The following is an 11739-nucleotide window of genomic DNA, read 5'->3' as shown; positions in this document are numbered from 1 at the left end:
GCAATACTTAACTCTCCTTCCTGCACATGCCAACCTACTCCCCCCCGGCCCCCCAGCCCAGAGCAAACTCTATAAGCAGCATTTTCCCAACCCAAGATGGGAGATTTTCTCACGAGTGAAACACCTCACACCGGGCCTTTGTGGGGAAGCAGCAGAAGAGGAGCATTTCGGGTGACCCGCATCTGTAGTAAGTGTAAGCGGGTGAGGGTTGGTTGGCCCCCCACAACCTCCATTTACGGTGCTGAGTTGTCAGGCTCCTTCACTGTCATTCGGGGTTCGCATCTGCAAGCCTTCCTCACTACAAATGCACTATTTTTCAAGAGCAGTGAGTATTTTTGTATGTCTTTGCCATCATTCTGTCCATTAAACACCAGAGTAGTTCCTTGTTAATGATTCTGCACTTCTCAGCATAGAGCCTCCCTTAATGAACTAACACACATGTTGTGGGCCATTTTTCTCATGATAGTTAGATGCACCTGTTTTTTATCCTTTGCAGACCTCCTGCCTCCTTTTTCTGTCTCCCAAGGACAGAAATGACAAGAGGCGGGAGGATATTTTTAGCATCTGTTCCTAAAGCTCTAGCCAGGATTTCCTTTGCACACAAAGAGCTGGGAGCGCCTTCTCCAAGCCCGGTTCCAGTGCCTTACCCCCCAGAACGCAGCGGGCTGAGAGAGGAGGGCAAACAGGAGGAACATCATTTCATCCTGGCGTCCCCATCCACCTCACAGCCGCTGCTGCCCGGGGAAGGTGCAGGGGAGAAGGCCCCCACAGCCCTGTCACTGAGGGGTTTCCTGGCCACACACTGCTCCTTCCTCCCTGGCCAGCTCTAGGGCTGTCTGGGATGCCGCAGCTCATGCTCCGTGTTGACAAAGCGCGGCCCTTTTCTGTGCTGTGTAGAGCGAGTGTCTGGTCCTGAGGACACCGGCGGCCCTTTCGTCCACGGAACCCTCTCTCCAGGACACAGGGTGACTGGCCCCTCGCCCTCCGGGGAGGCAGTCCTAACACTGTGCCCTGCTCCCCCTTCCCGCCATTCTCTCTCCCTGTCACTAGCTTGTAAGTAAATAAACATTGCACCTGCGCCTGCCGTGTCCCCCTGTGAATGCCCACATCTGTGGTCACCTGGTGTGTGTGTTCGCTCCCAGGGAGCTCGGCTTTGTACAGAACCCTGAGCATCTGTCCGACAAAGTGTAAAAGAAGTTGGAGACAGTAGAGAAGATGGGCCTGGGCGCCTGTGGCGTGGCTGGGAGAGGAGGCCTTGTCCCTCCTGCGGTGACAGCCACTATCCCTGGAACCTAAGTACCAGGTTGGTGTGACAAACTAGGGCATGTGCCCATACCTGTGGCTAGAGTGCATTATCTTTAGTGAAGTACCAATGACCATTGAGCTTCTATCTGCAAATTGTCACTGGGGTTTATATTGTTTCCCTAACGGATTTTGACAGCTGCATGTGGGACTCCCAGAGACTAATAATCCTATTGTCTCTCCCTATCAGGAGTGAAATCTCCCTAAGAGAGAGAAGTGGGAGGGCTTAAGAGAGAAGGGAGGAAATAGAAGAGAGATCCAGGGAAGTGAGATTGAGATGAGGGGGCAGATGGTGAGAGAAATGGAAGATACTGAGAAAGATGTGAATTGATAATATGCGTCTTCTCTCCTGTCCTTGAGGACAAGAAGATAAAGAAGACAGGGAGTGTGGGCAGACAGGGAAGTAAGATAGACATAGAAGAGGGGAAAAAAGAGAAGCAGGAGAGAGGAGAGTTGACAGTAGGTAGATATTTGAGAAATGGTGAGGAGAGATGGGGAGGAAAGGACAGGTGGATACAGACTGATGGAAAAAAGTGGGAGATGAGTGGAGACAGAAGGCGGTCTCTGAGGAAAAAAGGGCACGTGTGAGGACAGCTGAGAAGAAATACAGAAAGCAGAGATGGAGAAACAGGTGAGAGTGGGGAGAGATGAGTGCGAGTTAGAGACTGAAGTGACAGGAGAGACACAACAGAATATGAAGGGAAATGAGGTGAACTAAAGTGCTGAGTGGGAAAAGGCACCCTCAACAGATGTGACAGCAGTGACACAAGAGTGTGAGAGAATAGAACTGGAAAGGGGGAGAGGAGAAATACAGAGCAGATAGAAGATATGGGAAGCTAGCAAAGAGCCATAGAGAAGGAAGGAGGTATTACAGAGATGGAAGGAAATGAGAGCAGGGGGAGAATGGTGGGGATGATAGGGGAGGGGAGAAACAGCAACACAAGTTAGACAGGAGAGGATGGAGAGATGCAGAGGGGAAGAAGAAAGTGAAGAGTTGAGAGGTGAGAATGAGATGGAACAGGTGAGAAGACCACAAAGATGGAAGAGAGACTGGAGACTGAGCTCTGACCGGAGATGTGGAAGACTGCAAGATCGGCGAGAATAGATGCACGGAGGTGAGGTACTGGGGTAAGATAGGGGAGAGAGAACTAGAGGGATCACAGGGATGTCGAGAGGAGAGACAAGACACGGAGTGAGTAGATGGGCAGAGGAGGAGAGAGAGAGAAAAGGCATGAAGTAGATAGAGACAAGTGAGAGAGACAGGAAAGAAATACAAGAAATGAGAACAGACAGGCGAGAACGAGATGAAACAGAACAAGGACAGATGGAGTGAGACAAGAGATTAAAAGAGAAATACAGGGAGAGAGAAAAGGAATTCTGAGAAAAGCAATGTGGGAGAGAGAACACAGGAGAGATGGGGAGACAGGAAGAAATAGAATGGAGAGCTAGAAGTGAGAGCAGATGGTGAGGGAGGAAAAAGAAATACAGATAAGAGGGGTGAGGTAGAGAAGAGAACACATGGAGGAGTGAAGCGAGAAGAGCACTATGGAGAGGAAAGTTAGATGGAGGGAGAGCAGAGAAGGCAGGACAGGGGTGCGTAGGAGACGGAGAGGAGGGAAGTGAGAGCAGCTGAACAAGAGTGACAAGCAGAATAGAGAGCTGGAATGGGGAGGAGAAAGGTGAGATAGAAACGTGACAGAGAGCAATAGGAGAGGATATAGCAAGAAGGAAGAGAAGGGAGGAAACAACAGAGAAGAGGGAAAGATCAGCATGAAGAGATTATGGAGAGGGGGGAGAAAGAAAGAGGAGGTGGGAGACAGGGAAATATGAAAGGAGAGAAGGGAAGTAGAGAGAACATGAAGACTGATGGGAGAGAGAAGAATGAAGAGAGGTGAGGCGATACAGCATGGAGAAAGAGTAGAGGGGGAGAGAGTGATACAAGAATGGAGGGGAGAGAAGAGGGGGGAACAGAGAGACAAATACGAAAGAAATGGGTGATAGAAGAGTCAAATATCATAAGCAGAGATGACAACGGAGAAATGTATCTACCACTCAACAGAAGCACTGAAGGTGAGGACAGGTGAAATACACACAGATGAGGAAGGAGATGGGAGTGACAGCAGTTGTGAGATCAGAGATGAGAGGGGCAGGAGAGCATAGAGTGTGCAGAAGAGAGAAGAGAAACATGGGAGAATGATTAGAGAAGACATAAAAATGAAGATGGGAGTGAAGGGAGAGAAGAGACAGGTCAAGAAGACAGTGCTACAGAGAGGGCTGGGGGGAGAGACCCAGACAGTAAAGATACAGGTGAGAAACAGGGGAGATGAAAATTTGTAGAAAGACTGAAAAGAGATACAAAAGAAGAGACAGATGAGAGACAGTAGAGGACAGGAGTCAGGTGAGGGGATGTGAGATGTGAGACAGGGAGAAAAGAGACAGATATTGAGTGAAGACTGACTGGGGAGGAAAGACAGGTGTGGGGGAGAGAGGAAGCCAAAGGGAGATAGGAGATAAGTCTACCAGCTAAATCCCATCTAGAGGAGAGGAACAGGCAGGGGAGGAGAGAGTTGGGAGAGAGAAAGATACTGAGAGAAGTGGGAGAGATGGAATTGAGAGGGGAATGAGATAGATTTGTGAGAGGTGGAAGACAGGAGAAAGGGAGCAATAGATGAGAGAGGAAAGATAAGATATGCAGGTTAGGACAATTTTGGAGATAGAGAAGGGAGAGAAATGGGAGGGATAACGAGGAAAGCTGAGAGATGAAATGGGAGAGAAAGGAGTGATGGGAGTTGAATGAGAGTTGGGATAGATGGCAGAGAGATGACAGAGATGGAGTGATAAAGATATGAAGATAGTGGAGATGAAGACATGAGAGGTGGGAAAGGAGGGGGAAAGACATGGGAAAGAGAACAAAGACATAGGACAGATAGGTTGGGAGAGACCGATGGAGTTAGGAACTAGAAGTCAGAGAGATGTTAAGAGACACAAAGGGAGGGGAGAGAGAGATATGCAGAAAAGAACAGCTGGGAGAGACAGTGAAGAGAGATGTTGAGGTAGGAAAGGCAAGAGGTAGAGGAGAGAGGGAAAGGGATGAGAGTAGAACAGGGTGATGGAGAGGTGAGGGAGACATAGGATTGAGAGATGGGAGGGAGAGGGCTGAGGTGACAGGAGAAAGAATGGAGAGGAAAGAGATGGAAGCAGTGTTTGGAGAAAGATGGGAGAAGAGAGGGAAGAGAAATGGTGGGGAGAGGAGATTTTGGGGAGATAGGAGCAATGGGAGTGAAGTAGGAGAGAGATAGGAATGAGATACGAAAAGAGATAATAGAGAGAAAGGAGAGATGGGAGACAGATAAAGATATTCAGAGATGAGAATGGACAGTTGGGGCATGGTGAAGTGAGTGATGGGAAAGGAAAGATACAGGGGAGAGATAGATGCAGAGAGGGAGGAAATAGGAAAGAACTGAGAGAGATGGGGAGTAAGTGAAGAGGTAATAGAGATGGCAGGAACAAGGGGAGGAAGAAAATGGGAAAGATAGGGAGTAGAGATATGGGAGACAGGGTGTAAGAGGAGAAAGTTGGCAGTGATAGCGAAGATAAATGGTGAGAAGAGATGTAGAGAAGGAGAAAAAAGGGCGATGAGGAGACAGGTAGGAGAAAGATAGGCATGATGGTAGAGACTTGGGGTAGATGACAGAAGGAAAGACAGGAATGGGCTAGAGGAGAGAAATAGGGATAAAGATATGCAGGTAGGGAGAAGGGAACTACAGAAAATAGGAGATGGGGAGATAGGAGAGAAGGGAAAGAGATATAGAGAGGAATTAGACAAAAAAGGAGAGACAAGAGAGAAGAGGGAGAAAGAATGGACAGTTGGGAGAGAGATGGAGAAGAATGAGACAGGAGACAGGAACATTATAGAGGAGATGGGAGACAGATAAAGATATGCAGAGAGATAGGGAAGAGATAAGAGGGGCAAATGAGAGAGGAAAAGAGGCAGAACAAAGATGGGAGATGGGGAGAGAGTGAAGAGAAATAGAGATAGGGAGAGGATAGAGATAAGGTAGAGATGGAGAGGTGAGAGAGAGAGAAGATAGGAAAATTATAGGAGAGAGATTGACAGGAAAGGAGAGTGAGAAATGGAGAGACTGAGATGGGGTGGGAGGAGATGGAAGAGGAAAGACAAAGGAGAGATGGGGCAAGATGTTAAAGAGAAAAAGATGGGAGGAGAGAAATGTAGTGATGAGAGACAGGAATGGGATGGAGAAGATATGGCTTTGGTGGAGATACAGAGGAAGAGTGATGACAGAAGAGAGAAAGAGGGGAGTTGGGAGAGGTGGAGATGATAGAAAGCAGAGATAGGTGAGAGATGGGAAAGGAGATGGGAAAGGAGATAGAGAAGAGTTAGAACAGGAAACACAGAATATGGGGGGGGAGATAGGAAATGAGAGATAATGAGATAGAAGAGATGGTGGAGATGCAGAGGAGAGAAGACAGATGTGAAAATGCAGGAGAAACATAAGGAGATGGAGCGTAAGAAGACAGAGCAGACGGAGAGAGATAGGAAAAGAGACATTGAGTTGGTAGAGATACAGAGGAGAGTGCTGGAGAGATGATAGAGGACAGAGATAAGGGAGTTGGGAGAGATAGGGAGGAGATAAAGAAAAGATGAGATAAAGACGTGCAGGTAGAGAGGAGATAGTAGCGATACAGAGGAAAGAGATGGATATGGGAGAGACAGGAGAGGGAGGAGACAGAAAAAAGATGGGGGAATGATAGGAGAAAGGGGAGAGAGGAGATGGGTGAGAGATGTGGGAGAAATAAAGATATGCAGAGAAAGGAAAAAAGAATTAGGCAAGTTGGGAGAGAAAGACAGGAGTGGGATAGGGAGAGTTACGAGGGACTGGAGACAGGAGGGCGAGACAGCTCGGGATAAAGAAGAGAGACAGATGACCTAGAGAGTAGAGAGAGAAACAGAAGAAAGAGACATGAATGGAAGTGACAGAAAACAGACAGCCAGAGAGAGTATGAGACAGGAAGGAGAGTGGAGGAAAGAGATAGGAAGGAATAAGAGGTAAGGGATACAGAGGGGAGGGAGACAGGAGAAAGAGAAATGAGTGTGAGACAGAAGGAGGAGAGGAAGGGGAGATATGGAGAGAGGACAAGAGACAGAATGGGGAAGGAGAGAGACAGGGATGATATGTAGAGATACAGAGAGAAGAGACAGTATGAGAAACAGAGAAAATAAGAGAAAGATGGAGAGAGAGACAAGGAAGAAAGAGTGGAAAGAAAGAAACAGAAGGCGAGAGACATGAGTGAGAGGAAGAGAGTGGAAGGAAGAGATACAGGCAAGGAAGGACAAGAGTGAGAGAAGAGAGATGAAGGAGAAACCGAGATGGAGACAGAAAGAGACAGAGAGGAAAGACAAAGACCAAGAGAGAGACAGGAAGGATTGAAAGTGGAGGAAAGAGAGAAAAGAACAGGGAAAGATGAAGGAGAGACAGAAGGGGGAGAGACAAACAGATGGGAAAGAGAATGAGTGAGGAAAGAAAGAGGCAGACAGGAAGGAGAGACAGATGGAGAAAGACAGAATAAGGAGAGGAAGGAATAGAGGAAAAGAGTGGAAGGGGGGAGGAAAGAGAAACAGGAAGGAGAGAGAGGAAGGAGACAGATATGAGACAGACAGGAAGGAGAGAGAAAGAAACAGTTGAAGGAGAGAGACATGAAAGAGAAAGGAGAGGGACAGGTAGCTGAGAGAGAGTGGAAGATAGAGATAGAGACAGAGCAGAAGGAGACAGATGGAGACAGAAAGTATGAAAGATGGAAAGAGAAGATGAAGAGAGGAAGAGACAGGAAGGAGAGAGAAACAGAAGGAGAGAGAATGGAAGAAAAGAGACTGAGAAAGGAGAGAGTTGAGGAAGGACACACAGATGGAGAGAGACAGGAAGGAGAATTAGAGAAGATGGAGAGACAGGATGAACGAAAGATGAAAGACAGAGTGGAGAGAGACAGTGGGTGGAGAAGAGAGAGGAAGGAGAAAAACAGGAAGGAAGAATTGAGAGAGGAGAAATGGAGACAGGAAGGAGTGAATGGAGGAAAGAATGAGGAAGGAGAAGGAAGGGAGAAGCAGAGAGTTAAAGAGTGAAGGAGAGAGAAGTTGAGGGAGGGAACGGGAAGGAGACAGTATGAGAGACAGAAGAGGGAGGACAGATGAAAGAGAAGAAGGAGAAACAGACGGAGACAGGTGGAGTAGAGATAGGAAGGAGAAAGGAAAGGAGGCAGAAGATGAAGAGAGGAAAAGAGAGACGGAGGAAGGAGATGGAGAGAGAGGAAGTGAGAGATAGAGAAAGGATACAGAGTGTGGAAGGAGAGAGTCACGGAGACTGGATGAGAGACTGACAGGATAAGAGAGAGAAAGATGAAGGAGAGAGATACAGGATAGCTGGAGAGAGGAAGAGAAAAACAGAAGGAATGTAGAGACAGATGAAGAGAGACAGTAAGACAGTAGAGAAAGGGAGATAGGCGAGAGAGGGACAGACAGTGGAGAGAGGAGAAAGACAGTAGAGAAAGATAGACAGACACAATAGAAACAGGAGAGAGAGGGACAGGACAGACAGAGGAGAGATAGAGAGATGGGCAAGAGAAAGGAGAAAGACAGGGACAGATGGGAGAGAGGAGGAGAGCGACAGGGTAGAGAAGGAGTAGAGAGAGAGAGACGGAGAGATGGGAAACAGACGAGAGAGACAGACTGAGAGAAGAGGGAGAGAGATGAGGAAAGAAGGAGATAGAGTATGAGACAGACAGATGAGAGAGACAGGCAAGAGAGACAGGATAGATACATGAGAGAGAAAGGGCAGAACAGAGAATGTAAGAAGAGAGAGAGATGGATAGAGAAAAGGGAGAGATGGGCAAAAGAGGAAGTGAGAAACAGAAGGAGAGAGAGGTAGGAGAGATGCAAAGAGATGGGGAGAGAAACAGACAGGGGAAGGAGAATGAGTGAGGAAGGAGAGAAGAGAGGAAGAAGAGATGAAGAAGAATAGAGAGGCAGGAATTTTTTTGGAACACAAAGAATAGGAGAGAAGTAGGAGACAAGAGGACAGATAGATAGGAAGGAGACAAGAGTGAGATGGAAAGAGTATGAAAGAGAGACAGAAAGAGGAAGAGTGAAATAATAGAGAAACAGAAGGAGACTGTGAAAGTAGAGTTGAGGAAAGAAAAGATATAGAAAGGAGATGGAGAGACAGAGGAAGAGACAGAAAGGAGACGGATATAGAGACAAATGAGAGAGGAAGGAGAGATGAGAATCAGATGAAGGACAGAAAGTGGAAATATAGATAAACAGAGGAGAGAGACAGTAAGTGGAGGAGAGTGAGACAGGAAGAAGTAAGAAAAAGGGAAAGTAGGAGAGAGATAGGATGGAGGAGACAGACAGGGAGAGAGAGAGTGGAAGGAGAGACAGAGAGGAAAGTAGAGAGAATTGAAGGTGAGAGAAATAGAGAGGAAGGGAATGAGAAATAGGAAGGATGGAGAGAGACTTAAAGGAGACACAGTAGACAGAGTATGAGAGAAAGAAAGACGAAGGAGAGAGAGGAGACAAATAGAGTATGAGAGATAGAAAAGGAAGGTCAGAAAAAGACATGGAGAGAGAGAAAGAGGAAAGAGACAGAGGCAGAAGAGTGACAGGAAAGAAAGGAGCAAAGAGCACAAAATGAAGGAGAGACAGGCAGGAAAGAGAGGAGAGAAACTGACAGGAAGAAGAGGCAAAGAAGAAGGAGAGAAGAAATAGGAAGGGTTGAGTAGAGGAGAGACACAGGAAAGAATGGGAGAGGGGTGGAGTAGAGATAGTAAGGGGAGAGACAGAGTGGAAGGAGATTGAGAGAGGAGGTTAGAGAAACAGAAGAGAGAAGGCTCGAGCTACAGAGTGTGGAAGGAGAGAGCCAAAGGAGAGACAGAAAAACGGATAGTAGGAGAAAGACAAGAGAGGAAGGACAGTGAATAGAAGGAGAGAAAGAAGGTGAGAGAGGAAGGAGACACAGGAAGGAGAGCAAAACAAGAGAGAGGATGGAGAGGGGAACGAAAGACAGAGGAAGAAGGACGAAAGGAAGAACAGAAACAGAGGAAGAGAGAGAACAGAGAGGGAGGAAGAGAGAAAACGAAGGAGACAGAGGTAGAGATAAATGATAGATGGCATGAGAGAAAATGGAAGGAGATAGAAGAGGAGAGAGAAACAAGGGGCAGACAGACATTAAGGAGAGCTATAGAGACAGGAGAGAGTAAAAAGAAGGCAAGAAAGGCAGATGGAAAGACAGAAAGGGGAGAGGTGAGGAGATATGGGAGTTGAGCAGAGATGGGGAGAAAGGGTACAGAAGAGAGAGATGGTGGAGATGGAAGGTGAGAGAGAGAGGAGAGAGAAGACAGATGGAAGAGATGGAGGGAATAGAGAAGAGGAGATAGAGATGGAGAGTAATAGCATGGGTGGGTGGAGATAGGAAGGAAGATAGATGAGATAGGGAGGCAGGAGAGGACAGTTATGGGGGAAGAGGTGGGGGAGGATAAAGGTGAAGTAGATGGAGAGATGGGTGGTAAGAGGAGTGGGATGGGAGAGAAATACAAGGGAGGTAGAGGAGAGATGGGGAGAAAGGACAGTTGGGGGAGATAGATGGGAGGAGAGAGATAATGAGATGGGAGAGACAGATGGGGAGATAAGAGAGATGGAGTGAGAAACAGGAAAGGGATGAGAGAAAAGGCAGAGTTATAGGAGAGAAAGATGGGGAGAAGAAGAATGGAGAAATGAGAGAGAGAGAGGAGATAGGAGACGGTGGGGAAAAGCGATGGGAAAGATATAGAGTGTGGGGAGATGGGAGAGAGAGAAGAGGACAGAAGAGATGTGAGAGCTGGGAGAGTAGGTTAAAGAGGAAATAGAGATAGGAGAAGGGGGAGAGATAAGTGATGGGGGAGAGAAGGAAGAGATAAGTGGAGAGTGATGGAAGAGGAGAGAAGTAGAGAGCAAAGAAATAGATGGGAGGGGAGAGGGAGAGAGAAGGGAGATAGCACAGCTGGAGATGGAAAAGGAGAGAAGTGAGGGTAGATTGGAGAGATAGGGAGAGATGGGAACAAGAGGAGAAAAGGGAGAGATGAGAGTAGAGAGATAGCCAGAAGGTAGGGGAAATGGAGAAAGAGAGATAGAGTTGAGAGAGAGATAAAGAGGAGAGACATGGGGGAAAAGGAGACAGAGGGAGAGACAGAGAGGAAATAGGTGAGAGACGGGAGTGGAGAGAGGTTGAGGAGAGATGGAGATGTAGAAGAGGAAAGTCAGGAGAGAGTCAGGAAAGGTGCTAGAGAGATAGAGGGAAGAGAAATGGGAGTAACAGAGAGTTGGGGGAGATGACAGACAAGAGAGATGAGACAGGAATGAGATGGAGATGGGAGAGAAAGAGATGGGGAGAGACTGAGAAGATGAGTTTGTAGAGACACAGAGGACAAGAGATACAGATGGGGAGAAAGAGGTAGATGAGAGGGCAGTTGGGAGAGATGGGAATGGTAGGAGAAAAGGGGAGGAGAGAGCACCAAGAGAGGAGAAATGGAGAGAGAGGGAAAGAGATAGAGATATGCAGATAGTTTTAAAGATACAGAGGGGAGAGACAATTGGTATATAGAGAGATCGGTCTGCTGGGAGAGATAGGAAAGGAGAAGTAGAGAAGAGAGAACTAGGAGAGAGATGGGAGATATGTAGAAAGAAGAGTTAGGAGACATACACACAGGAGAGAGAAAGGGAGAGAGAAGAGTGTGCAGAGGAGAGATAGGAGAGGAGAGATGGGGGACAGAGGAGAAAGATGGGGGGAGTTAGGAAGGAGAGAGGAAGAGATTGGAACAGAAGAATAGACAGGAAAGGAGAAAGGTAAGAGACTGGATACATGGGGAGAGAAATAGGGACAGGAGAGATGGAGAATTGAAAGAGATAAAGATACGCAGAGAGATAGAGGAAGTAGAGACTGGAGAGGAGAGAGATGGGAGTCGAAAGTGGTGGGAGAGATACAATGGAGGGAGATGGGTAGAGAGGACAGTTGGGAGAGATACAGAAGAGAGGGATGGGGAGATGGAGAGAGATAGGAGGTTCACGAGGGAGAGGGCTGACTGAGAGATGACAGGGATGGGAGAGAGAGAGGAGAGGGTGAGCACTACAGAGGAGATACAGGAGTGGGAGAGATATGAGAGACTGGAGAGTAGAGAGAGGAGCACAGTGAAGAGAGTGACCAGAGAGATGGAGAGGAGAGATGTGGGAGACAGAGATAGGAGTGTTTGTGAAGAGGGAGAGAGATGGGAGAGTTGGGAGGAGAGGAGGTAAGTGAAAGAGAGGGAGGAAGGAGATGGGCGAGAGGAAAGATGAGAGGGAGGAAAGATGAGAGGAGACAGGTAAGGAGAGGGGAGCTGTGAGGTATGAGA

This window comes from Condylura cristata, unplaced genomic scaffold (genome assembly GCF_000260355.1).
Source record: "Condylura cristata isolate star-nosed mole 26May11 unplaced genomic scaffold, ConCri1.0 scaffold00028, whole genome shotgun sequence".
Classification (NCBI taxonomy): Eukaryota; Metazoa; Chordata; class Mammalia; order Eulipotyphla; family Talpidae; genus Condylura; species Condylura cristata.
The sequence above is the reverse complement of the archived record's forward strand: the minus strand, read 5'-3'. Positions refer to the sequence as shown.